Source organism: Oryctolagus cuniculus, chromosome 12 (assembly GCF_051225735.1).
Source record: "Oryctolagus cuniculus isolate XC-2025 breed Fujian yellow rabbit chromosome 12, ASM5122573v1, whole genome shotgun sequence".
Classification (NCBI taxonomy): Eukaryota; Metazoa; Chordata; class Mammalia; order Lagomorpha; family Leporidae; genus Oryctolagus; species Oryctolagus cuniculus.
Window position 1 is genome coordinate 86113244 of NC_142878.1, and position 28000 is coordinate 86141243.

The 28000-nt window shown below is 51.0% G+C and overlaps 1 pseudogene; it reads left to right on the top strand.

The window, feature by feature from the left end:
* Positions 1-8457: 8457 nt before the first annotated feature.
* On the top strand, positions 8458-24544 carry LOC149123140 (26S proteasome non-ATPase regulatory subunit 1-like; annotated as a pseudogene).
* The last annotated feature ends 3456 nt before the right edge of the window (positions 24545-28000 follow it).

A 28000-nucleotide genomic window follows, 5' to 3' on the forward strand; every position in this document is an offset into this window, starting at 1 on the left:
CGGGTCCCTGCCTCCCACATAGGAGACCCAATTGAGATCCTGGCTCCTGGCTTCCCCCTAGCCTGGTCTTGACTGTTACAGGTATTTGGGGGCAGGATGGCAAACTAGTGGATAGAAGACTTCTCTGTGTATCTGTATGTCTCTGTCTCTCTGCCTTTCAAATAAATAGTCAATAAGTACATTTTTAAGAAAGATAACTTTCCTTTGATGCATTTTTTATAATGTTTATTTTCCATGACCTTTTGGAAAACCTCTCATGTGTACATATTACAGTGCATCCGTATACAACCATACATGTGTGTGCAACATGGAGTCTTATACAAATGGACGCTAGGTAAATGTTTTATGAATGAATGAACAAACGGAGATGAGCTGGGAGACAGTCTGCGACCATTGCCATGAATTCCTGGGGAGGTTTGCTAGAGGGGTTGTGACCTTTGCTTGCTAATTAATAAGGCTCCCAGAGCCCGGGAGGGTTGGGGGATGGGGAGCTGGTGCAGACACTGGAGCCCTTTCTTGATTACAAAACACCTTGTCTGGTGACAGCACAGAGGAGGAACATGGTGGACGGGAGAGGAATTCCAGCTGCCGCCCTCTGTAAATAAACAACACAGCCCGGCTGAGGCCCCTTCTCTTGGTAGGAAAACACTCGTTCCCTAAGTTTTGCTTTTGTAGGATGATAAATCACTGAAATGCAGTGCGGCTTCAGAAAGTCAGAGGCGCATCATTTACATCCCCCGTCCAGGCCTGCTCAGCGGGTCTTCACGCCCTGGGGACCCACAGTGCCCGGAGGTTTGGACAGGCCCACTGAGCCCCCATCACCTGCTTCCATCAGCTGGCGGCCTCCAGTTTCCACCCATGCCTGTGTAATTCCTACCCTCTGTGCTCCAGTGCTGAGAGGGCCTGGGGAGTCTCTCAAGGACCCACTAAGAGAGAGCAAAGGGTACCTGTTAGGGGTCCAGGGACATCAATCAAAATGTCCTGGCTGCCGCTCTGTTCTCCCAGCTCCTGGACCTGAACCTGCGATGTGGAGGCACCACCCCTTCCTTGCAGGACTGATGTGTAGGGCAAGAGGTGGTCAGACATGGAGCACTCGGCACACAGCGGACAGAAAGTGCATAGAGCTGTCTTTGACCTGTACCAGATGTCGGGTCCCCGAAAAGCCCTTTTTGTCCACTCAGGAGCTCCCTGTTCGTGCCAGCCCAGGCATCCAAGGAGCCTGTGCGTGTTGTCTGTGCTATCTGTCTGCTCCCCACCACACAGGGACAAGAATAACTATCCAGGCTGGCCCCGCAGCTCAATAGGCTAATCCTCCACCTTGTGGCGCCGGCACACCGGGTTCTAGTCCCGGTTGCCCTCTTCCAGGCCAGCTCTCTGCTGTGGCCAGGGAAGGCAGTGGAGGATGGCCCAAGTGCTTGGGCCCTGCACCCCATGGGAGACCAGGAGAAGCACCTGGCTCCTGCCTTTGGATCAGCGTGGTGCGCTGGCCGCAGTGTGCCGGCCGCGGCGGCCATTGGAGGGTGAACCAACGGCAAAGGAAGACCTTTCTCTCTGTCTCTCTCTTTCTCACTGTCCACTCTGCCTGTAAAAAAAAAAAAAAAAAAAAAAAAAAAAAAAAAAAAAGAATAACTGTCCAGCTTACTCCCCAATGCTACAATTCTAAATAGATAATGTTCTTTCAAAAAGTAAAAACTGTTTCTGGAGGTTCTCTGAATTAAGAGTGATTTGCAGTGTGGCTTTTGAGTCATCCAAGTAGACCACCTTCTAGGCAGGGAGAAGGCGTAACTCGCTTTAATTCTCTCTATGGTGTACATGACTGATAGAACATCCCTTGATTGAAAGATTTTGACAAAGCAAAGGAGAGAGCAAGCCCAGGGCACCTGTGGGCTCAGGTCGCTCCACAGAGGGGCATCTGTGAGTGCTAAAATCACATTTGGTCAACTCAGGGCCCTGGGATGGTGGGGCTGCACAGTTGTTTTAATTCCTGTGTGGTGCTGCCTTCTCCAAAGACCAGCTGCCTCAGTCATTTATAAACGGGGAGGCAGGGGCTGATTAGTAAAGGGTATCTGGTTTCAGAAACAAGTGTTCTTGCTGCAAGCATTCCAGTGTCAGGCATTCTGGTGTCCCCAGTCTACCTAAATGCAGGACAAGTGTCCCTGCCAGTCTCCAGCCAGCCTGCTCTCCAGGCTTATCTACAAGTCATCATGGAAGTGACAGAGTGGCTGGTGGCACAGTCTCAGCCCTGCCTGTGACCCATCAGAGCGCCTTTCCCCGTGAGACTCAGGACAACAGCTCCTTCCTGTCTCTTGTCATCAGGTCCTGAGTGATGATCTCACAGAATGCCCCAGGGTGAGCCAAGAATGTCTTTGTCTGGCTAGGCGAGTGGCTTCCCCCACCCTGCAGTGGCCAGAACGGGGGCGAGGGGAAATGGGAGTAGAGAAGTATTTCTGTTTCCTTCTGGAAATGACCGCAGTGGCCAGGGCCAAGCACAAATCCATTAAAGGGGAGATTTACCTCCATTCACTGGACAGCCAGGCAGGCTTGTTTGGGAAACCAAAGTCCCAGCTGCCTTGGTCCATCCCCAGACCATAAAAAAAAACCACTGGGCTTCACTGGGTGAGAATGGTTCTCTCTGGGTCTTTCCACTTCTGCCCACCAGGCCTTTCCTTGAATCTTCCAGATACCCTTCAGTCTCTGCCACTGTGGCTGCTACACAATGCACAGACACACATATATATGCGTGCGCGCGCGTGCACACACACACACACCAGCTCAGGAGGAGAAGGAACTGTGAGAGGAGTCCAGTTTCCCTCTCCTCCAGTTCCACTTCCTGGGGAGGGATCCTAGGAGGGGAAAAGAGCTTGCTGCCATCATTGGTGGCTCCAGGACCAGGCCTCACTGCCCCAGAGACTCACTGCTCCTCACTCCCCCTCTGCAGAGAAGGGGCTGAACTTCCCACAGGGCTTTTGTCAAACCCTGTGAGTAAAGTAAGAGGAGGAGGAGCAGAATTCCTGTTTATTCAACAGTTGCTATTTATTCAACAGTTACTGAGTCGTATTTGTGTCCCATGCACTGTGCTGGCAGTGGGACAGTGGGTGACCGGAGAGGATTTGCTCACCCAGGTGCTGTCTTCCCAGTCCCATGGTTCCCTATCGGGGACAGCGCCCACCCCAGCCCTGTGTTATGATCCCAGCCACTTAACAAATCAAACGGCAAAGAAGCAAAATGAAAACCTAGCAGAATTTGTCTTTCCCACGTGAGCTAGGAGGACCTAACTCCCACAGGCTAAAAGTTCATGCTAACAGGCATGATTCATTAGTAGTTGTCATGGAAATGGAATGTCATTAATAATGCAATTTGAAGCTATTCAAGTTCATTTCCACCATAATTACATTCTAGAACTATGGCATCAGAAAACGTCCACACATACTTGACCCATGCTAGAGTCATGCACAACACAAAATATTATCTACAAACCAGCGTGTGTGTGTGTGTGTGTGTATGTGAGAGAGAAAGAGAGAGAGAGAAAGAGACAGACCGACACAGGGTAGGGGAAGTGGTACTTCTCACACAGCAGGAGGTCTGAGCATGTAGCCCATGGTCTAAATCTTACACACAAACTGGTCCATCCATTTTGACATGCTGTTGAATCCAGACAGTTGTCTATCCGATGAAGCTGCCTGTGGGCTCCATAAAGTGTATGAGGTGGTTTATGGTTACATAACATCACCCCAAAATGTAGCGGCTCAATACCTCTCACAATATCTGTGGGTTGGGAATTTGGAAGCAGCTCGACTGGAGGTTCTGGCTCCATGTCTCCCAGGCAGTGGCAGCCCAGTGCCTGCTGGCATCTCCCTGGGCTTGCTCACATGGACGGCAAGTGACTGCTGCCTCTAGGCTGGGGACCTCAGTTTCTCTTCATCCAGGTCTAAGTGTCTTTAAGATATGGTGGATGTTCCTCCAGAATGACAGACGCGAGAGACCAAGGCTAAAGTGGCAATGCATGGTATGACCTTGCCTTGGTCTCCATGGAAACGTGTCTGCACCCCATGGTGGTCCTCACACAGGCAGCCCCGTGATGGGCAGAAGGGGCTTTTGTACACACCTTCCAAGGTGTGGCTCTCTGGGCCATCCTGGGTGCCGGGCACCAGGAGTTGCCACCCTCGCCACACTTCAGCCTACGCTCCACTGCCCAACATGAGCAGTAGGGTTTTCCCACTTATCCGAGCTGTGCATTGGAACGATACTATATGTAAATGTGTAGACGTTGGAGAAACGTGTGGCAGTAAAACAGGTACTACAGAAACTCCATCAAAACATCAAGCTACTTTGGAACATTCTTACCTACAAGTTATTACTGTCAACATTTTTGACATGTGTCCTTCTAGGTCATTTTTATGTCCTTCCCACTGGCTCTCCTCCTGACAGCATTTAAAGATATTTCTACCTGTTCTGTCTCCACAAAAAATTTTTCCTTACCCTCTGTTCCCCTTCAACTGTTCCTTTTGCTCTCTGAACCCTATCACAGCTAACTTCTTCAACAGCTTGGCTGGACTCTTCCCAAAGGGTTCTCAGATGCTTGGTCGGTTTCAGTCCCACCATGCCGTGGACGTCGTCCCTGCCAAGGCCATCAAGGACCTTCTGGTTGCTACATCCAGTGGACACCAAGTCCTTTTCTCACCTGACCTCATCGCACCAGCTGAAGTTGCTGAGCACAGTCTTCCCCCAGCCTGGTTTTTCTCTTCCTTCTCTGAACACTCCTCCGCCTCCGTTCTGGGCTCTGTTCTTCCACTCACCCTTGAATGGTGGGGGTTCCTCAAGGCTCTATTCTAACTGCACATCTCCCTCTGCAGAGGATGCCTGGAGTATGCCATCTGCTCACATGCCTTTGCCTACCAGCTGTAAGCTACTACTTTTTATTTTATTTTTTTTTTTATTTTTGACAGGCAGAGTGGACAGTGAGAGAGAGAGACAGAGAGAAAGGTCTTCCTTTGCCGTTGGTTCACCCTCCAATGGCCGCCGCTGCAGCCGGCGCACCGCGCTGATCCGATGGCAGGAGCCAGGAGCCAGGTGCTTTTCCTGGTCTCCCATGGGGTGCAGGGCCCAAGCACCTGGGCCATCCTCCACTGCACTCCCTGGCCATAGCAGAGAGCTGGCCTGGAAGACGGGCAACCGGGACAGAATCCGGCGCCCTGACCGGGACTAGAACCCGGTGTGCCGGCGCCGCAAGGTGGAGGATTAGCCTATTGAGCCACGGCGCCGGCTAGCTACTACTTTTTAAATCTCAGTTTTTAGCCAACTCTCTCTTCAGAACATCAGACAGACACAGCCAACGGTCTCATGAATGACCTTCGTTGGATGCCGGACTCAACCTATTAAAAGCCAGATTTGTTATTTCCCCATGCACAGCAGCTCCTCCTCTGGATTTCCCCATCTCAGCAAATGCCCAAGCTGGAAACCAGGTGCTAATTATCCTCAACACTTGCCTCGCCCATCAGTCGGTCACCGTGTCCTGTAGAGTCCAGCTCTAACATGTAGAATCCATCCACCTGCCTCCACTCCTGTTGTCGGTTCTCTGACACCACTCATTGTTGTGACCTCCACAGCCTCTGAGCTCATCTCCCTGTCTCCAGCTCACCCTGTAATTTACCTAACTACTCTTGTATCATGGGATGCTTAGAGCTTTTGTGATTATGCATTTTAAAAATGTCTGCTTCCTTGCATTCTTTGTGAGCTTGGATTTTGAGTGCATCATCTTAATACTTCTGACTAAGGGATTTTTTATAAATAAAGAATCGAGAACAGTGGTCTGATTCCCTTGTACACAGACCAAGTCTCCAGAGCCGTGTGGTGTAGACTCCAGAGGCCTGGAGTCCAGGGTGTTCCCGTGAGTGCACCTGTCAATCAAAGCCCTCTGTAATCCAGTCTGATCACATCTAGCCAGATTCAACCCACCCACACACCAGCATCCATGCACTCACTCCTTCATTCTCTCGTGCACCTGCTTGTTCCTTCACACAAGGCATTACGCCAAGGAGCCCCCTTCCTTCCAGCAGCCCTGTGTGCTCCTGGCCTGCTCTCCTCACCTCCTGAGTCCTTTGCTTGCTGCCACCCTCTGCCTGGAATGTCCCCTTCTGCTCCCTTCCTGATACCCGTGTCTTCATCCTTTCAAGTCAGCCCATCTTCACTCTCCGTCCCAGTAGTCTGCAATGATCTCTTGTTATCTCCCTCCCTTTTGAAGTATGACCATGCTATTTTGCATTGCTTTTTAATTATTCTTCGTATCTGTTGTTCCAGCTGTAGCTGTCCCCAGCTACCTCAGTGCTGTATCCTTATCAAGACTGTCAGCTCCCAGAGAATCAAAAATCATATTATACATTTTTTCCTTTCTAGGTTAATTACTGAAGTAGCTGGTGACTTATTATAGATAGTTAACTAACTAGTTTTCTGAGCCTTGTGCTGTTGCTTTCTAAAACTGGGGACAATTTTTGCAACACCACGGGGTGCTTGTGATGAGGAAGGGAAAATCTATCACCCTGTGCCTAGCGCATGGAAGGTACTCAGTATATGGTAGTTCCCATTCCCCTAATGTACTCTGCTGAGCTGAAAACACAGTGAGCACTGAGTCATTGTTTGCAGAATGAGTGAGTGAGTGATAGAGGATGGTAAGAGTGGAAGCATGCCTTCCAGCGATACAAGAGTGGCCTTTGTGGGAAGAATCAAGTGTGTTTTCTTGGCTGGCCAGGCACAGGCACTGCCAGAGGGAGACCTTAAGGGGGGCAGAGACTCTGTGTGCCTCCAAGATGGCGAAATGCTGACAAATGGAAAATCAAATTTGCTTTGGGTGCTGCCTGCCTGGCCAGTTGATTTTGCGTTTGACTGACTTTGTGATCTGTCCAGACTCGCAGAAGAACATGGCGGGCTCATGTCTCTTATCAATGGGAAACAGATCCTTGTGTAAATCGATTTCCCTGGCCAAGGCTTGGCTGTGTAAGAAATGAGGACGCGTTCGCTTCAGAGCCAAGGCTGTACGTGCTGACTCCAGCTCTGCGGCAGGTGTGTTTAAAGTCCCCCTTCACACTCGGGCATTCTGTCTGTTCTGAAAAAGACAAAAAGCTGTCCTGGAAGCCAGCAGGGTCACTATACAAAGCATCTGGGAGTGGGGGGAGGAGGGCCTGAGAGGAAAGGCTGTCCTTTTCGGACACTGGCTATCCGATCCTCCGGCTCCATCCACAGAGCTCGTGGTGTGGCTGCTGTGTTCTTCGTGGCCATTGTCACCACAGGAAGTGACAGAGGTGTCCTCCGTCTTCTCCTGACCCCTTCTTCATTTGTGACCCCCCCTCCCAGCAGACTCCCCATCACCCTGCACCAAACCTCTCCAACTACATGGAAAGTTCTTGAAGAAGAGGGGTCACGGGAAAGGACCCTCAGTCTTGGCACACTGATAGTCCAGGAATGCATGAGCAGTCTGGAGGACTTGCTTTCATGTGGCCCTAAAATGGCAAATCCAGAAGGGACGTCACAGAATACCTGGTTCAGGGATCCTTCACCAAGACCTAAGCTCTAAGGGATCAGAACTCAGTGAGTTCATGAATTTGGGTGGAAAAAAAAAATTTACTAATGAGGAACTGAAACTGTATTTCCTTCCATTATGAATGGAATCAACACACTACAATAATGTTGGCAGGGTCTGTGCCTTTCCCACCTAATAGATAATAATTTATTTTATATTTCATTATAGCAATTACAAACTTTTCAAAATGGGAGTTTACTTTCACCACTACCTTAAAATTACAGTAAAACTATAAAATTATAAGCCAAAAATATTTGCCACCACATCTCAATATTTGAGTCATTCATTTTCAAAAGCATATCTTTACGTTAAGCACTTATTCTATAATACTTGGAAAGCTGTATCTCAACTCAGTTAGTTTCTTTTGTAATCTTTTGTATTTTGTGTTTCATATTTAAAACACTTTTTCTGGGAGGGGCGCCCATAGGTTTCTCCAGGCTGCCAGATGGATCACAGCACCAAAAAAATAATTAAATCTCAAATCTGGGGATGAGTGTTTGGCCTTGCAGCTAAACTGCTGGTTGGGATGTCTGCATCTTCTGGGAGTGCCTGTGAGTTTGAGTCCCAGCTCTGCTCCTGATTCCAGCTTCCTGTTGATGCTCACGCTGGGAGACAACAGGTGATGGCTCACGTAGCTGCCTCCCAGCCACCCACGTGGGAGACCTGGACGGAGTTCTCAGTTCTCAGCTTTGGGCATTGGAGGCGTGAACAAAGGGATGGAACGTGTGTCTCTCTCTCTCTCGCTCTCACGCTCTCTCTCTGCCTCTCCAATGGATAGATAAATTAGGGAAAAAAAAAAAACACTAAGAAGCACATGCTTTGTCACACATTTGTAAGTCAGTGGAGCCTCGCCGGCTCTCCAAGAAAGCTGGAGAAGATACAGCATGGTTCGCAGGAAAGGCTGCGAGCTGGGCACGCTGTGGAGAGGGGAACGGTAGGATGGCATCTTGCACTTTCCATTCTAGGCCAGTGGTGCAAGTGAACTTCCTGCATGCGGAGGTTTCACCCGCGCTAACATGATAACTGTTAGCCACACCTGGATTTGAGCGGTTGAAACGCAGCTGCAGCAATTGAAAATGTGAATTTTTAATTCATTTACATTTAAAATGGAATAGCCACAGGTGGCTGGTGGCTACTGCTCTGGATAACAGGACTCTAAGTTGACCCCACCCACCCCCGCCCCCAGTGACCTCCGACTCCACCCACCACCCATCACCGAGCAGGAACCAGACCTGTGTGCAACAAAGGCATACCACCACCCAGCTCTGTCTGCGTCCAGTTAGACTTGTCTCGCTGGGGCAGCATTTCTGAGTTGTTTTCTGGCAGAATCCTGGCCTGCGGAACAGCACCCACGTCCACCCAGAGAGAAGACGCAGCATCTAGTTACATCTGTCCTCTGCGCCAGACAAGCTGAGACACCATCTCTTCTTTTCTCGTACTTTCTTTCGTGTAGCTGTGTCAGTTTGAAAGGGAAGGGGCATGGAAGCAAGAATGAGTGTGCTGTTTTGCTCATTGTTAATGTGTTTTTCTCATTGTGAGAAAATGCTTACAGGTGTATTGCTCACTGGTCTGCAGCCTCTAAACATTTGAGAAAGCTGCCCTGAGCCAGGCGCTCCTGGCGCTGACTCACTCCCCGGCAGGCAGCGGGGTCTCCTCTGTGGCTCAGAGAACAGCGCCTGAACGCGTGCAGCCCCACAGTCTGCTGCGGGGGGGGGGGGGGCCTGTGGAGGAAGAATCTGCCCTGGGAAGTGCTGGCCTGTTTCTGATGAGGTCATGGGGAAGGAATGCCTTTCTCAGCAGAGGTGGGAGCTGGGACAGCTGCCAGAAGTGTGGTGGGGGAAGCGCAAGCCCCGCCCTCCAGCAGTGGGGATCCTGCCTTCGCCCTGCAGCTTAGAAATCTCTGCGGGGCTCTCAGCAGCTTGCCTCACGGTTTTGCCCTTCTGCAAACTCAAACCTTAAAAAAAAAAAAAAGTGGGGGCTTCCCCTCTCCCAGCTAGCTAAACCTTAAGCCAAGGCCTGCCACATCTCCAAACATTCCTACACAGCAACACTGCCCACCACACTGACTGTGACGTGGGCTAGAGTCTCAATGGCTTGTAAGCAGTTTGCAGACTTCTTGCAGACCAGCAGGCTCCCGTTGAGACAATGGTGAGTGAGAATCCAGGTTTTAACCAAGCTCCCTGCTGATTTTGATGTGGAGCCATTGACCTAAAACATGACAACTGTCCCTTTAATCCCAGTGGTGAGGGCTGTTGGAAGTGAAACATCACAGTGAGGAAAACACAGATTGTATCATAACGACATAAATAACAACAGCTGGCGTTTACGAGTGCCTGCCAGGCGCCAGGTGTGGGGCTCAGTGCTTTACATGAATCACGATCTAGCCCACACGTGGGCTCTGCTAATCTCACTTTTGCAGATAAGAAATTCAAGGCACTCACAGGCAGCGCAGAAATGGAACTCAAATTGAGATCTGTCAAATTCTAAAGTTCATGTACTTGACCTAGGGAGACCAACTGTGCCGGTTTTCCAAGGACTGTGGGGTTGCCCAAGACGTGAGACTTTGAGCACAATGGGGAAAGTCTCAGACAAACGGGACAGGAGATCAGCCAGCCTGGCTTGGACACCTCTGCCTGTGAGCAAAGCTCAGGTCTGCTACTTGCGACCCTACGACGTTGAGCAAAGCTTTTCACTCCACCCATGGCTTTTTCAGGCCCCTCACACACCTATTCTAGAAAGCACCTGTGACCACTAAGTGGGACAGCCCAGGTCACAGCAACCTGCTGTGTGTCTGCAGTGACAGGGAAGGTGAGCACCCCACAGGTGCACCTGAGAGGGTGCATTGCCCAACTTGTGTTTATTTCAAATATGAAAGCGTCCTAGCCATTATCTGTTCCAATTGTTCTCTACCATTGCCCCTATTCTCATCTTCTGGAACCATATTCCATTCAGCATTGTCGCTCCCCGTCTTCATGGAGGAACGACACTAAACCCTGCCTAGGCTTCATATCCGAGTCACGGCACCATTATGTCGCTCCCCGTCTTCGTGGAGGAACGACACAGGACCCTGCGCTGTTCTTTCGTCTGCTCGGCCCTCCCCGGGTTTGCTGCTGGTTCTTCCCGGGTTGGCTACCGACCCTTCCACCTCCGTGGAAGGGCGGTTCCCCCTGCCACATTCCCCACTTCCGCGGGAGAGCGGCACACCGCCGGCCGGCTCTCTCGGGGGCTGCACAGGTGTTCCTTCAGGTGTTCCCCTTAGATGTTCCTGGTGCATGCCGTCTCTCTCCTCCTTTATAGTCCTTTTCCGCCAATCGTAACTCGGCTGCCCACACGCCGAGTACGCTGCTCTCCTCCAATCAGGAGCAGGATCAGCTCCTGGAGGTCATCACTCAAGTTGGCAAGAGGCAGCTGCGTAGAAGCTGTTTTCTTCTCTCCCAGCGCCATATTGTGGGAGAGCAGATGCATAGAATAAGTCTTAATTCCAGTAACTCAGTCCAGTCCGGGTTGCTCCCAGTTGCTCCCCACAAGCATATATTATAGTCTGCCATAAAGTTGACTTTCTCATAAGTTCTGTCACATTTATTAAACTTTTTGGAAGAAGTTCTCAGTAATCTGTCATTACTATTTCTTCATCTGTGTCCAACTAATTTTTATCCTGACTATTGAGTTTATGCAATTACAATATTTATTTAATTTGAGAGAGAGAGCGTGCATCTGCTGTCTTTCCCCCAAACGCCTGGGTGGGTGGCTGAGGCTGGGAGTCAGGAACTCAGTCCAGGTCTCCCATGTGGGTGGTAGGAACCAAGTCACTTGAGCCATCACCACTCTCTCCCAGGGTCTGCACTGACAGGAAGCAGAAGTTGGTGGCCAGAGCCAAGAGATGAACCCAGGCACTCCAATATGAGACGTGGATGTCCTAACAAGCATTGAAACTCCAGGCCAAACACTGCCCCCATAACTGTGTATTTTCTTACCAAGGTCTGGAGTTGATTTTCTTCGTGTCTATCTGATCTTGCCTCTAATTTCCCCCAAGTTTTATTTTTCAAATTTCTTGGGTCTCTCCCCTACATTTATTTCTCCTTTTTTTTTTTTTTTTTTTTTTTTGACAGGCGGAGTGGACAGTGAGAGAGAGAGACAGAGAGAAAGGTCTTCTTTTGCCGTTGGTTCACCCTCCAATGGCCACCGCTGCCGGCGCACTGCGGCCGGCACACCGCGCTGATCCGAAGCCAGGAGCCAGGTGCTTCTCCTGGTCTCCCATGGGGTGCAGGGCCCAAGCACTTGGGCCATCCTCCACTGCCTTCCCGGGCCACAGCAGAGAGCTGGCCTAGAAGAGGGGCAACTGGGACAGAATCCGGCGCCCCGACTGGGACTAGAACCTGGTGTGCCGGCGCCGCTAGGTGGAGGATTAGCCTATTGAGCCGCGGTGCCGGCCTATTTCTCCTTTTAAACACATTGTCTCACTTGTGGGTTTTATTGGCCATCTTTCTCTCCCCTCCCTCCCTCCCTTCCTTCCTTCCTTCCAAGGCAGAGTCAGAGACAGAGAGAGAGAGATGTCTTCCGTGCACTGGTTCACTCCCCAAATGGCTACAACATCTGGAGCTGGGCCTATCTAAAGCCAGGAGCCAGAAGCTTCTTCCAGGTGTCCCACATGTGTGCAGGGGCCCAAGCACTTGGGCCATCTTCTGCTACTTTTCCAGGTGCACTAGCAGGGAGCTGTATTGAGCGTGAAGCAGCTAAAACTCCAATGGGCTCACGTATGGGATGCCAACACTGCAGGTGGCAGCTTTACCCATTGTGCCACAGCACCAGCCCCTGCCATCTTTCTTAGTATCCCTTTTCCTCCTGAGTGTTGGGTTGGGGTTTGCCAGGGCCTCGGGAGCCCAGGCTGGCTGTGTTCCTTGTTGCATTTCCCTCCCTCCCTCTCCAGTAGTTTCCCTCTTGGCTCCACTCTGACCCAGCAGCCCCAGTTCCATGGGCAAGTCTACCATCTAGGACTCAAAGTTCTACCTGGAGCTGGCTCTGGCCATGTGACAGCATCTGGGGTTGGGACTGCCCAGGACCTGGCTACGTGGCTGTGTCTGCTTCCTCCTGCCTGCCTTAAAATGTGGCTTGTGGCAAGTGGAAGCCCAGGCAGCAGCTGCTTCAGGCTTCTTTCATAGGCAGGAGAGCCCTGTCCCATCCCAGCGCCCCGTGGTGAGCCCGGATGTGTCCCCACCCAACATGGGGTCCTTCGATCCCCCTCATTATGTGAAAAGAGCCCATGGGCAGTCTTCCACCTGATTCCAGACCCAAAGCCCCAGACTCTAGCCTCATCCATGCCCATGGGGGCCTGTGTCTCGTGATGCTTGTTGAACACTGAGCTTGATCTTGAGTCCAGGTGTTCCTGTGTCTTTTGGTTTTTCCTTTACTTCAAATCATTCTTCACTCTACATTTAGAGAACAGAAGATTCTGAAAGTGTCATCCCACTAAGCTATCTTGACCTAGATATTTCCCTGAAGTTATGTATTTTTAAAGATTTATTTATTTGAAAAGCAGAGTTACAGAGACAGAGAGAGAGAAAGAGAGAGAAGGAGAGGTGGGGGGAGGTCTTTCATCTTTTGGTTCACTCCCCAGATGGCCACAGTAGCCGGAGTTGCACCAATCTGAAGCCAAGAGCCAAGAGCTTCTTCCAGGTATCCCATGTGGGTACGAGGCCCAGGAATTTGGGCCATCTTCCTCTGCTTTCCCAGGCCACACCAGAAAGCTTGATCGGAAGTGGAGTAGCCAGGACTCTAACTAGCACCCACTTGGGATGCCGGCACTGCAGGTGGTGGCCTTACCCACTATGCCACAGTGCCGGCCCCTGAAGTTATCTTTAAAAGAAAACTGAAACCAAGGAAGATTCAGAATTCCCACATGTGTTTTCTTTGGCTCTTTTTTAAAATATATTTTCCATCCTTTTTTTTTAAGATTTATTTTATTTATCTGAAAGAGTTACAGAGAGAAGTAGAGCCAGAGAGAGAGAGGTCTTCCATCTGCTGGTTTACTCCCCAGATGACTGCAGCAGCCAGAGCTGAGCCGATCCAAAGCCAGGAGCCGGGAGTTTATTCCAGGTCTCCTACGTGGGTGCAGGGGCCCAAGGACTTGGGCCATCTTCCACTGCTTTCCCAGGCCACAGCAGAGAGCTGGATTGGAAGTGGAGCAGCCGGGACTAGAACTGGCGGCCATATGGGATGCCAGCACTGCAGACTAGGGCTTTAACCCACTGCACCACAGTGCCGGCCCCTTCTTTGGCTCTTAAAATAAAAACCATGAGCAAAGAACTAGGAAGGCATACTGGGGTGGTAACACCATCCTCACACCTGCCCCAGAACAGCTGGAAGCCAGGCGAGGTGGGACAGGGCAGGGAGTCCCAGGCTGGGTCCTTGTGGAGAATCACCACTGATCCAGTGGGACACAGCCCCCACTTCTCCCTGTGAAAGTGGGGCCTCCCCACTTCTCAAGTCTGTGATTCTCTCATCAAAGGACCACATTGCCCAGCGACCCTTGACCCTGAGGCAGAGAGCTGTCTCCTCCTCCCCCATGGCAGGCCTGGCCCCCCCTCCATCCCCCGCAGCCATTCCTGAATTTGCAGAGCTGTTTGGGTTTGACAGAGACAATTGTTGCTCAAGTCTGGCTTAGGGTTTTCTTAATTTTTCTTCCTTTTGGTCTGAGCCAAAATTCCTCACTGGTGCTATAGAAAAGCCTCACCTTGGAGGCCATGGGAGTTTCTTTCTTAAAAAACAAACAAACAAACAAAAAACAAAACAGCTGGCGCCGCGGCTCACTAGGCTAGTCCTCCGCCTGCGGCGCCGGCACCCCGGGTTCTAGTCCCATTTGGGGCGCCGGATTCTGTCCCAGTTGCTCCTCTTCCAGTCCAGCTCTCTGCTGTGGCCCGGGAGTGCAGTGGAGGATGGCCCAAGTGCTTGGGCCCTGCACCCCATGGGAGACCAGGAGAAGCACCTGTCTCCTGCCTTGCGATCAGCGTGGTGCACCGGTCATAGTGGCCACTTGGGGGGTGAACCAATGGAAAAAGGAAGACCTTTCTCTCTCTCTCTCTCTCTCTCACTAACTCTGCATGTCAAAAATGTTTGTTTTTTGTAAATTTTTGTTTATTTTTGAGAGGGTGGTTCACTCCTTCAGTGCCTGCAACAGCCAGAGTTGGGTCAAGTCCAAGTCAGGAGTCTGGAACTCATTCTAGATCTCGCATGTGGTGGCAGGAACCAACCACCTGCACCATCCCTGCTACCTCCCAGGATGCGCATTAGCAGGAAGCCGGAACTGGGTGCAGAGCTGGGACTTGAACCCAGGCACTCCTATGCGGGATGTGGGCATCCCGAGTGATGTCTTGACCATTACGCCAAATACCTCCCCCAAGAGGAGCTTCTACAGGGAAATCAGGTCACTCCCTGCATCCCACAGAGGGAGGCTCTGCAGGTAGCAAAGGCTGAGTGCCTTGCACAGGTGCCCAGCAAGTGTGGAATCGGGCTGGAACGCAGTGCCCTCTGCTTCCTGCACAGTGCCCCCTACCTGGGCAGGTGGGGGGTGAAGTCTGAGAAGCCAACACCTTGACATGCTGTGGGATCTCCCCAGGCCCACTCTGCCTGCTCTGGACCTCAGGAAACCCCTGGAAGGCTTCCCGAGCCAGGAGTCACACAGCCCACAATGGGTTTCCCAGCAAGAGCAGCTCACAGCCGTGTTTAGGGACAAGTTCTGGAAACATCTCCCTCCATTTCGCCCACTGGGGGTTGTGTTGAATCCGCTGGGGGCAAGTTTTGCCCATCATGGCGCCTTATGTCTCCACTTACTTAACCCGCATGGCAGCACTGTAACTGCAGAACAAAGCCCCTTTGCCAGGCAAAGAGCCCTCCACTTTCTGCTGCTTCCTGGGCTTGTAATTCCCAGCCGAGGGCAAATTGTGAAGTTGGCAGCCATCCGGATGGCCCATTACCATTACCTGGGCCCCCGGATGCCTCTCGGCTCGTACCCCTCTTCCTTTCAGGGTCCCTGTCTCCCTCATACCCTCCCTGAGCCCTTGTCACCACCCCTCCTCACTGACAGCCTCTCACTCTGGGGAAGAGGATTAGTACGATGGCACAAGGGTACTCTCTCCCTGGGCTGGTCTTCTATTGGAGAGAGCACAGTCTTTAAGTGCAGGCATTTGTGTACAAACACACATACACACACATACCTACATATACACCTACACACACACATACATACATACACACACCTCTGTATACATACCTACACACATACCTATACACACACACACACCCCACACACATACATACACACTTCCCTACACACATACACCAACACGCAGGACCCTACACACACACACATACACCTACACACACAACACATGGCCGTCATAGAAAAGTTCAAACCCACCACCCAAATAAACCTCCAGTTAACTCTTTGGTATGTTTACTTTCATTTCTGTGTGTGTGTGTGTGTGTGTGTGTTTTACACAAGGCTGTGTAGCGCAGGATCTATTTCAAGGCTACATTGTCCCATTGCTGTACCCTGCCCCATGACTGCAGTGCTTACGTTATTGTTGCTTTATAATAAGCTTTCATTCCTGGTGGGCTAAATCCTCCATCATCACTTTTTCCAAGCTTTTAAAGGTTATTCTCAACTATTTCTTTTTCTGGATGAATTTTAGGTGCATTGTGATAAACAACTAAATAAGCCCATTTTGGATTCCATGTTCATTAAACCTGTAACTTCATTGGGTAATATTGGGCATCTTTACAGTGTTCAAATTTTCCATCCGGAAGGAATGCATGGCTGTCTATTTTAGTCAGAGCCTATTAATGTCTTTCAATAAAGGTCATAGTTTCCTTCAGATGGCTCCCATGCCATCTTATGAGGTTTTTATATACATTCTATTTTTTTTTTTCTGGGCCATTGGGGATTGCCATCATTTTTCTCTAAAAGCTTTTCATTTGAACTATTCATCTGGAAAACAATCCTGCATAGAGCCATTATTCGCTCATTGAATAATTCTAATACTTTTTCAATTGATTTCTTCCTTCCCATAAGAAGATAGTTATACCACCTGCAGATAATGATAGTATTCTCTTTTACATGTGCGAATGCCATTTTGCTTCATGAGCTCTGTACAACCTCAAGAACCACATTGATGGAGTAACATCAGTGCTGTTGTCTTAATTTACTATGCATCATCTTTATTGCATTAAGGAGTAATTTTCTTAGCCTTAGTTTTTTGACTTTTAAATCAGGAATGGATTTTTTTTAACTTACCAGAAACATGTTCATTATTTGTTGAGATTACAATTTTTTTCTGATTTTGCCTGTGTATGTTAGGAATTGCCTCATAATTTCCTAACACTGAAATGTCTTCACATTTCCAGAATCAAAACTCTTGATTCCTGGAGAAATTTTTAAAAGAATAACTGAATTTAATTTATTTCTATTAAATTTAGCATTCCACAACTGCTCTGTATGAGGACACTTCAAGAAGTTCATGGAAAAATGGAATTAAAAGGTTATTTTGGTGCAAAAAAAGTTTTGAAATCTTTGCAGTTTTTTGTAATCAGTGTTTTCCATAAAATTTTTGAAGACTCCTTGTATACAAATAAGATTTGCTTCTGAAAGAGTATCCCAAAATGTGTTCTGTGGAACACAATTGCTATGAGTTGTTCTACCAGAAAAAGAAAGGGAAGAAAAGACAATAAAGGTGATTGTGTGGAGGAAGGAGAAAAAGAAAGAAAGTGCTGTGTTAAGGGGTGTCCGGCATTGTGGCGTAGTAGGCTAAGCCTCCGTCTATGGTGCCAGCATCCCAAGTGGGCACCAATTCAAGTCACAGCTGCTCCACTTCCAACCCAGCTCCCAGGCCATCGGCAGCTGTGGAAGATAGCGAAGTGCTTGGGCCCCTGCACCCACCTGAGAGACACAGAGGAGACTCCTAGCTCCTGGCTTGTTGGATCAGCCCAGCTCCAGCCATTAAGGATCTTTGGAGAATGAACCAGCAGGTGAAGATCTTGCTCTCTGTCTCTCTCTCTCTCTCTCTCTCTCTGTAACTCTGCCTCTCAAATAAATGAATAAATCGTTAAAAAAATGTTGGGGGGGACACATTGCCTATCCCTTTAAGAGATGCACGAGGCACGTTCTCATTTTAGAGATTCTGAGACCCGCTGGAGGACAGAGACAGACAGAGGCCTATGCTCAAGTTTGTCTGACCCAGCGTTTCCCAGTGTGACTTGACACGGAGAGTCTTTCTCCATCATTGCTATTCACATCTTGCCAAGCTTACGTCTGTGGCGTGCCCTTGGGAAGCCATGTCCTTGCCAGTTTTATCAGAACTGCCCTGTTTTCACCAGAAAACTTCCATCCTCTATGAAGGTCTACCAAGAGGCTTACTTACCTCCTATGGTGATAACTCCACCCAGGGAGGGCCTTGCCATTTCCCGTAGTCCCCTTCCAATCACAGTGCGTGACTCTTTGGGGTCTCAAGAATGCAGAGGAACTGAATCTTTGAGTGCATCCAGTTTGGGGTGGTCTTCTCCAACCTTCCTGCCTCCCATGACTGGATCTTCCTCAACCTTCTCCTCAGCTCATGGGGCTACATGGCCTTGACCTTCCACCTGTCAAGTCTTCATTCCAAAGCCGGAGTCTTCAATTCAGAGCACTCTCTGGGGCCCAGGTGACTTTTACCATCCATTGCTCTGCACTCTGAAGCCATCGGCTCCCCACCACCCTCTCCTTTGCTCACTGTTCTGCCAACACCACGATCCATTTTCCCTATAAATACCCAACAGTTACTTAAGACTCAGCCAAGCAGGCACTGACATGCTTTGAGTTGGTGAGAAGTTTCCAGAAGTAAGCCCTTCTGGGCATTGTGGTAGAGTGTTGCAGGGTCTTTAAAAAGTTCATGGAAACATATGTTATGAAAAAAAAAAAACACTTGGATTTCAAAAAATTTTAAGCAGTTTTCAATTCCATTTTCCATGGACATTTTAAAATATCCTCACATTGATTTCCGTTACAACCTCTGTACTTGTGGACTTACAATTCTTTCTTTTAAAATATTTATTTATTATTTATTTGAGAGGCAGAGTTAAAAATAGAGGGAGAGACAGAGAGAGAGAGATCCATCTTCCACCCTCTGGTTCACTCCCCAAATGGCTGCAATGGCCAGGTCTGGTCCAGGCTGAAGCCAGGGGCCAGGAACTCCATCCCAGATGGATGCAGAGTTCCAGGGACTTGAACTACTTTCTGCTGCTGCCCCAGGCACATTAGCAGGGAGCTGGAGCGGAAGTGGAGCAGCCAGGACTCAAACCAGCACTCATGTAGAAGCTGGCATCTTTGTAAGAGAAGGAAGAGGGGGGCCCACGCTGTGGCACAGCACTAAAGTTGCCGCCTGCAGTGCCGGCATCCCAGGTGGGTGCTGATTCTAGTCCCAGCTGCTCCACTTCCGATCCAGCTCTCTGCTATGGCCTGGGAAAGCAGTAGAAGATGGCCTAAGTCTTTGGGCCCCTGCGCCCACATGGGAAAACCCAGAGGAAGCTCCTGGCTCCTGGCTCCTGGCTTCAGATCGGAGCAGCTCTGGCCATTGCGGTCATCTGGTGAGTGAACCAGCAGATGGAAGACCTCTCTCTCTCTCTCTCTCTCTCTCTCTCTCTCTCTGCCTCTCCTTCTCTGTGTAACTCTGACTTTCAAATACATAAATAAATCTTTAAAAAAATAAGAAAGAAAAGGAAGAGACCCAAGCTGGCACCTTGCTGTCTGGCTGTGTAATGCTGTGGCCTTTTCAGGGTTCTGCAGAGTCTCCACCCGCGAGGAGCCCCTCACCAGGGAACGGTTCCCTCAATCCAGAACCAGAAGCTAAACAGACCTTCATCCATTATAAATCATCCAGTCTGCAGAGTTCAGTTACAGCGACAGAAAATGGACTGAAGGAAGACGGTGGAGACACAGGTGGGAAGTTCTTATCCTGTCTGTTTGCCTCTTCTTCCCCTGCTTCCCTGCCTCTACCCCAGCCACCCCCTCTCCCGGTTCCCTTCTCTGAGGTTGCGCATCTGCCCCACCCCACCCACCTCACACACGGATCCAGACATGCTCCTGAGATCATCACTTCTGACTCTCAGATCACAAAGATGCATTTAAAGGGGGGGTCTCCAAGGGGTGACCTGGTGCCCATCATAGTGGACAAGGAAGGTGTGAGAGCGCCAGGTGTGGTGGGTGTGCGAGGCACCTGCACGGTTGGATGGTAGCTTTGTGCCTGGTGCAGGAGGAGAGCCAGCCCTCACTGCCTAGATCTCTCTGGGAAGTGACGAGAGACTCTTATCCTGTTTTTCATCCATGACCACAGTGGCCCCAGGTGGCTCAGCTCCAGGGAAGCAGGGCCTGAAGTTGGTGCCAACCCAGTTGGGGAGCTCATTCATCCCCAGTGTGCACCCTTCTTTCCAGGGACCCAGAGAAAGAAGAGCAATGCCTGCAGTCCCTCAGAGCTTTTCTTGGACACCCAGTCTGGCACCAGTCTTTTGGGGTCTACCTCCACCTACTGAACCTCAAGTCTTTGATGCTTGCCTGGGGAGAAGAAGATCTCCCCATCCTGCAGCAATTGGAGTACATTCTGCAGTCCATCTGGATGCACCAAGGGCCATGAGGAGATGTGGACAGGGACAGCTGCCCTAAGGCCCCAGAGCAGTGCCATCCAGCTGACCTGATGCCATCTGATCGTGGGAATGGAAGCCATTCCATTGTCTTCTTGCTAGGTCGCCACTTCTGAAGTGCTCCATCACACCAGATCGCTGAAGTCTTAGGCTGAGAGTACAACATGAAGAGGAACCCATACATGGACGTCCCATCACTGCAGAGCATTAGACTGGGGCTCCTCCAGTGTCCCCACTGAAGTCACTCTTTCTCCTTCCCAGCTTCACTTCTTCATCTTCAGAATCAAAAGGTACCATCGACTGAGACCTGCGCTCTTGGGATGTCGTGAGCGTGAGCCAGTGATAAATGACAGAAAATTGTCATTCTGTGAGTGGAGAGGAGAATGAACCACCATTCCCCTGTGTCTGCTCCCAGCGTCTCCTTTCACTGAAGATCGGCTCATCACAGCACGCAGCAGCATGTCTGCTCTGGCCATGCTGTGTGTGCGTCGTAGGTTGTGAACTTGGACTCGGAGTCCAGGATGCTTGGATTTTCATCCCAGCTCTCTGCTTCCTTGCTGGGTGACCGGTGACCTGGGCACCTTACATCAGTTCTCTATGACTCACTGTTTTCTTTTTCTTTTTTCTTTTCTTTTTTTTTTTTTTTTGACAGGCAGAGTGGACAGTGAGAGAGAGACAGAGAGAAAGGTCTTCCTTTTGTCATTGGTTCACCCTCCAATGGCCACCGCGGCCGGCACGCTGCAGCCAGCGCACCGCGCTGATCCGATGGCAGGAGCCAGGTACTTATCCTGGTCTCCCATGCGGGTGCAGGGCCCAAGCACTTGGGCCATCCTCCACTGCACTCCCTGGCCAAGCAGAGGGCTGGCCTGGAAGAGGGGCAACTGGGACAGAATCCAGTGCCCCGACCGGGACTAGAACCCGGTGTGCCGGCGCCGCAAGGCGGAGGATTAGCCTAGTGAGCCGCGGCACCGGCCGTGACGTTAAAACAGATAAATGGACGAGAATTGTGCCAAACATAAGTGATCAATAACATTCTGCCATGACGATGAGTATTACACAGCTCTTGGTAACGAGCTCCCAGAGCTTGTTTAATACATTTGGCATCTAAAATTAAACATAGTTTCCAAACTTGTCTATTGAATATTTTAAAAACTACTCAAGACACATTAAAAATAGACAAATTAACCTGAGCAGCACATGCAGGGAGCAGGAGGCCTGGCAGATGGCACAGGCCTTGGGCTGACAGATAGCATGGTGTGGCCATAATGTGGCCATGACCACCTCAACGGCTGGAACTGTTTTTCTTCTGGGAGAAGACGAGCCACAGCTTGAAGGGTTTGTGCTAGACAAATTGGATGCAGAAATGTGAACACGAAGGATGCAGTGCAGAATGCACAGATTGAATCAAGCAAAGCGCCAGAGCCAAGGACCAGAGTTTAAAGTGATTAAACTTTAAAGGACGGATTTATGTTTGTATATATATATATATTTTTTTTTTTTTTGACAGGCAGAGTGGACAGTGAGAGAGAGACAGAGAGAAAGGTCTTCCGCCGGCGCCGTGGCTCAATAGGCTAATCCTCCACCTTGCGGCGCCGGCACACCGGGTTCTAGTCCCGGTTGGGGCGCCGGATTCTGTCCCGGTTGCCCCTCTTCCAGGCCAGCTCTCTGCTATGGCCAGGGAGTGCAGTGGAGGATGGCCCAGGTGCTTGGGCCCTGCACCCCATGGGAGACCAGGAAAAGCACCTGGCTCCTGGCTCCTGCCATCGGATCAGCGCGGTGCGCCGGCTGCAGCGGCGGCCATTGGAGGGTGAACCAACGGCAAAGGAAGACCTTTCTCTCTCTGTCTCTCTCTCTCACTGTCCACTCTGCCTGTCAAAAATAAAAAAAAAAAAAAAAGAGAGAGAGAGAGAAAGGTCTTCCTTTGCCGTTGGTTCACTTCCAGTGGCCGCCGCGGCCAGCGCACCGCGCTGATCCGAAGCCAGGAGCCAGCTGCTTCTCCTGGTCTCCCATGGGGTGCAGGGCCCAAGCACTTGGGCCATCCTCCACTGTACTCCCTGGCCACAGCAGAGAGCTGGCCTGGAAGAGGGGCAACCGGGACAGAATCCGGCCCCCCGACCGGGACTAGAACCCAGTGTGCCGGTGCCGCAAGGCGGAGGATTAGCCTAGTGAGCCACGGTGCCAGCTGTATATATTTGTTTATTTTAAAAGCAGCATGACAGAGACAAAAGACAACACTTGCATCCACTGGTTCCCTCCCCAATGCCTGCAGCAGCCTGGACAAGGAGAGCCCAAGGCTGAGAACCAGGAACTCCATCCAGGTCTCCCTCAGGGTGGCGGGAAGCCAACTGCTCGGGCCATTTTCCTCTACCTCCCAGGATGCACTAGCAAGAAGCTGAATGAGAACTAGAGCCGTGGGATTTGAACCTTCACTCTGATATGGGATGTGGGCAATGCAAGTGGCAGCTTAACTCACAGCACCACAACACCAGCCCCATGATTAAAATTTTAAGTGGCAAAATGGCTGTTGAGTTGCAGTTCTTAAAGTGAAACAAACAGACCTCTTGATTCTAAAACAGCACAAAGGACGCAGTACAGAATTCTATATCTCGCACCATAACTGTTAGAGAAAACTCTTATGCACTGGGAGACTGCCAGTGACCAGTTTCCCAGAGATAACCTGGAATGACTGGCCAGGGTCACTAAGTGGGGAAAATGTGCCACTACAGCCATACTGGGTATAACCCGTAAGGGTCCTAAGGGGGAAGCATTGCTGTCCTCGGCGACACACCTGCCCAAGGACACTTCTCCAGGACCAGGAGAGGTAAAGGTCCCTGTGCACCCAGCCTCACTGATGTCAGTCATGGTGGTGATATGATTAACTGTTTGCCTAAGCAGTGATATCATTTTGGCAATGTGGACTTCGGTTTGGCTGCCATGGGACCCGCATATGTGTATAATTTGCTCAAAACAAAGCTTTATCAGGACGATGGAGTGACAGGAGAAGCAGCTGACCTGGCCCTTGGTTTGGTCACGGTGGCCCCCAGGAATGCCCAGGTTGTTGAGCACACACACAGTCAGCACTGCACAAGAAACGCAACCCGAGAAGATTCTGCACGATCTCGCAGTTGGCGTCACATTAGTGAAGTCCAGGAGGATGGAAGGGACTGATGTTCTCTGTTGTGATAAGGACCCAGTTCTTCGATGGTCTGGAATGTATCCGGGAACCATGGCTTATTGTGCTCAAAGCTGGTCACACATGCTGGCTGCTGCTGTAAGCGATCTCCGTGACCGTGCCAGGAGGGCAGCGGTAGAAGCACTTGGGTCCAGTCGCTTCTGGACCCCTGAAGAGGGCTGGAGCATTGGTCCTTTGTTGTCAGAGAGTTACGACCCTCGTGGGTGCTGTGCAGCTGCAGTGGCTCTGGGCGTGTGTTGTGCTGGTACAGGAAACAGGAAGCTATCCATTTGCTAGAACCAATGACAAATGACCCCATGAACTATGTGAAGTAAAGGGTTCTTGTAGCTTTAGTTCTTATCAGAATCTTACAGATTGAAATTGCTTGTCCAAAGGTGAATCAGTTCAGAGAACTGTATTCCAAAGTCACCAAATGATAAGCACAATGATATGATAACCAAGGTGGGCGCTGTTCTGGCCCCAGGCATACTGTCCCAATCTGTGTACAGTCCAGGACCGGGCACACTCATTCGTCCCATGTAATTGGAATCCTTTCTTTACCCAGTTCTGGTTTCCTATTTCACATTTCCTGTCACTGGTTTATGCCCCTACCTGTGTCATTGACCTTAGCAAGGATTTGAGGATACTGAAATTCCAGTATAGCCGGCGCCGTGGCTCACTAGGCTAATCCTCCACCTTGCGGCGCTGGCACACCGGGTTCTAGTCCCGGTCGGGGCGCCGGATTCTGTCCCGGTTGCCCCTCTTCCAGGCCAGCCCTCTGCTGTGGCCAGGGAGTGCAGTGGAGGATGGCCCAAGTGCTTGGGCCCTGCACCCCATGGGAGACCAGGAGAAGCACCTGGCTCCTGCCATCGGATCAGCGTGCTGTGCCGGCCGCAGCGCACCGGCCGCGGCGGCCATTGGAGGGTGAACCAACGGCAAAAGAAAGACCTTTCTCTCTGTCTCTCTCTTTCACTGTCCACTCTGCCTGTCAAAAAAAAAAAAAAAAAGAAAGAAAGAAAAAGAAATTCCAGTATAAATCAAACTGTAAACTATCCACATTTGTATATCCTGTCCCTCTGGAAGTACCAAAAGAAAAACAGAGGGAAAGAAGGGCAGGTGTTTGGCACAGTGGTTAAACGGCTGCTTGGGACACCCACATTTCATATCTTGAGTTCAAGTCCAGCTCCACATCCCATCCCAGTTTCCTGCTTATGTGTGCTCTGGGAGGCAGCACAGCAGATGGTGGCACAAGTACCTGGTCCCTCTGCCCACAAGGGAGGCCCACATGGAGTTCAGGCTGCTGGCTTCAACCTGGCCCAGTCCTGGTTGTTGCAGACACTGGGGAATGAACCAGCAGATGGAAGCTCTCTCTCTTTCTTCTTTGGCTTTCAAATAAATAAAGTTAATTTTTGAAAAATGGAAAAGCTTCCCCTGATGCATTACCTATTACTGCCAAGGCTAAAAAGAAAGGAATAGAAAAATAAAAATAGGGTGAAAGGAAAACGGAAGTGAACGAGACAGAGAAAAAGACAAAGAACCTGAGCCGAACCTCCAGTTATTGGACAAGCCAGCCTATAACAGCTGTCCAGCCTAAGGTTCTAACCATGCCAGAGACCTGCACACAGCCCTTCCACTGGAGGCAGCCTCACTCAGCAGGAGCTGGTGGCAGCGCACTGCCCAAAGATGGAGGAAGAGGAAGGGGAGCCGCAGCCCCCAGGACCAGTGAGTGTGTGATGGTTAAGGACCAGTGGACCTCATAAGCAGATTGGCTGGGCTACCTGCTGCTATTCACGGTACACATCATGGCCTCTGGGCAGACTGGAAGAACCATTGTTTCCAAGTCTTTGGTTGGAAAGATTCTAGAAGACTAGTTAGTGTGCTCTTTCATGAAACTTAGGTTTCAAATAAATATATTAAGTTTTAAAAAACTTAGAAGTTCCAGGTCCACGGCCTGCAGATTCAGCTGCGGTGGGTCTGGAGTGCAGCCTGGGCCTGTGCATTGAACGAACGCCCAGGCTCAGGGACCCGCTGCTCTAACAGGACGTGGAGTCGAGTGGCACTGGAACCTGTCCCGTGTAGGGCAGCCCCTTCCTCGCTCTCCATCAGTCTGCAGTGCAGGGTGGGGGCAGGGGTGCGATGTTGACTCTAGAGCTTCAGGAAAACAAATGCTGGCTCCTGCACCTCATCTGGTGAGGACAGGCTTCCTGGAAGAGCTGAGGAGCGTTGCAGGGCCAGGAGCAAGAGGGTCCTGGGCTCACAGACAGGCAGGCAGGGAGCGTTGCAGGATTTCAGACAGCAGCGGTGGGAAGGGGCGATGGGTTAAGGGTCATGGTGGTCAGGCCCAGCGCTTCCCTGAGACTGGCACACACCGTTCTGGGCTGCACTGGCTGGACATGGACGGTCTCTGCAGGGACTGGCCTCCCTCTACCATGACCTGACTTTGGATGAAATCCAGAGGTCCCGTAGACTACGGCCTTCTGGGACGTTTACTGAACCATGTGCTCATTTATCCAAGTACATCTGAACGTTGTCCAGGCATCAGGAACACAAAACTGAGTGCAGGGGGGTATGGAAGAACTGCCATCTGCAGAGAGGCCCAGAAGCGTGGAGTCCCACAGGCAGAACACGTGGGCAGGCAGCAGCAGCCCAAGGTGCGAAGTGTGCACTGGTGGCCTGCAAGAGGAGTGCGGCAGCCCCAAGGAGACAGTAACCTTCCTGGGGGAGCGGGGGAGGGGCAGGAATTCAAGTCTCGGACTTCTCAAAGGTGCCGTGCCAGGTCTTGAAGGATGACAAAGAGCGACTTGATTGCCAGAGAAAGAAAAGGCATTGTAATCAGGAAGATGATCAGAGGAGAGGCACCAAGGTGTGAAGGCACACACAGGTGGCAGGAATGCAAAGGGCCCCGTGTGAGGTAGGTCTGGATCCCTGGGTTCTGGGCCAGGTCTGGGCTTCCCCCAGTGGGGATGGACACCACTGAAGAATTGGAACGCTGGTTCCTTTGAAAACAGGAGCAGAGCAGAAGAGGTCAGCAGTGGGGGTGGAGACCGGAATTGGTTTGCAGTGAGCTGAATGCGAGTCCCCAGTAGGACGTCCGCAGGGAGACATCCAGGAGGCTGTTGGCTGTGAACAACAGCGCAACACTCCGGACAGTAGCCCAGGCTGGATGCGGAGACTGGGCAGCCCTTACCAGGAAGGTGAGAGTTGGTGCTGGGGGCCCCCAGGAAAGCCAGCAGAGATGAGGAAGACATAGGACGGCGTCCGTCACCAACCAGGTCCTTCCACTCGCTAATCCAGCCGCAGGAGGCCCCACTCACTGTCATTCAGCCCGTGCAGGGACCTTCCTGCCCACGAGCACATGATGCTGGCGGGGAAGGCCCCAGTGGCTCCTGGACAGGTCCCCATGGTGAGGCAAGTGAAACTTCCCTAATGAATCTCTGAAGCTCTGGAACAAGCAGGGACCCACTGCTGCCCCCTACTTCTCTCCCTGTCCTGGCAGGGGTGCAGTTAGAGCCATCCTCCCTAGAGCACGCTGTGGGGGCAGGGTGCTCTGAAACCCCTCCTGGCCTTCCCCCCTCAAGGTGTCCCACCCACCTGCAGGGATGCTTCAGATTCCCTGGATGGAAGTGGGCAGGGCTGTGTGACAGGTCCTTCCTGAGGCCCCAGCTCTCTGCTCTGCACCCACTTCCCCAGCTTGCCACCTGTCACCTCGATTTAGATGACCGCCGCGTCTGCCAGGCGATCAAGCCTCGTAGCCATGTCCAGTATTTCCAGCTGCCACCCGGACTTTTATGGCCGAGAGAGGGTTTATCTTTGTTGTGAGCACCAGGGCTCTGGAGTCTGGCTGTCTGCGTTTGGAACCCCGTTCCACCTCTCACTGGCTGTGACCTTGGCCTTTCTTTGCCTCAAGTGCTTTGTCTATAAACTGAGAATGTGAAAGTGCTGCCTTGTAGTGCTGTTGTGGGAAGACACTGAACTCATATACTCAAAGTTTTTACAGCAGTCACAGCTCACTGTCCCCATCAGCCAACTATGGCCTCTCTTCAGAAACGCTCTCTTCAAACTCAGTCCACAGCAGAGACTTGAGTCCTAGTTTTATTTATTAGATATGCCCTTCGTTTTATTTAGTAGACAAGAAAATTAGGTCCAGAGTGGCACAGTGACTTGCACAAGGTCACACAGCAAGCCAGAGACTCCTGAGCCAGGGTCCTTCTGGTACTTCCTGTGCCCCTCCCCTCAGCAGCCTGGCTACCCGACAGGCAGCTTCAGGCACCTGCACAGAGACCTTGATGAAGGGTTTCAATTTGGCACCAACATCACCCAGGCTGCTTAGTACAAATGTAGCTTCCTTGGCTCCTCCTGTTACATTCAGGTTCAGCAAGCCCAGGCTGGGTACCGAGTCAGCGTTTGAACAAGCACAGCCAGCCTTGTAGCCCTGCCACTCGGGTGCCTTCCATGTTGGCCCAGGTCTGCCCAGGGCCAGCCAGCCTCAGGACCTCCGCTAGAGAAGCAGCCTGGAGCAGGGCCCAGGGAGGCACTGGCCAGCCTGCCAAGCTCTTCACAAACCCTCGTGCGTGTGCTGAGCCTACGCAGCA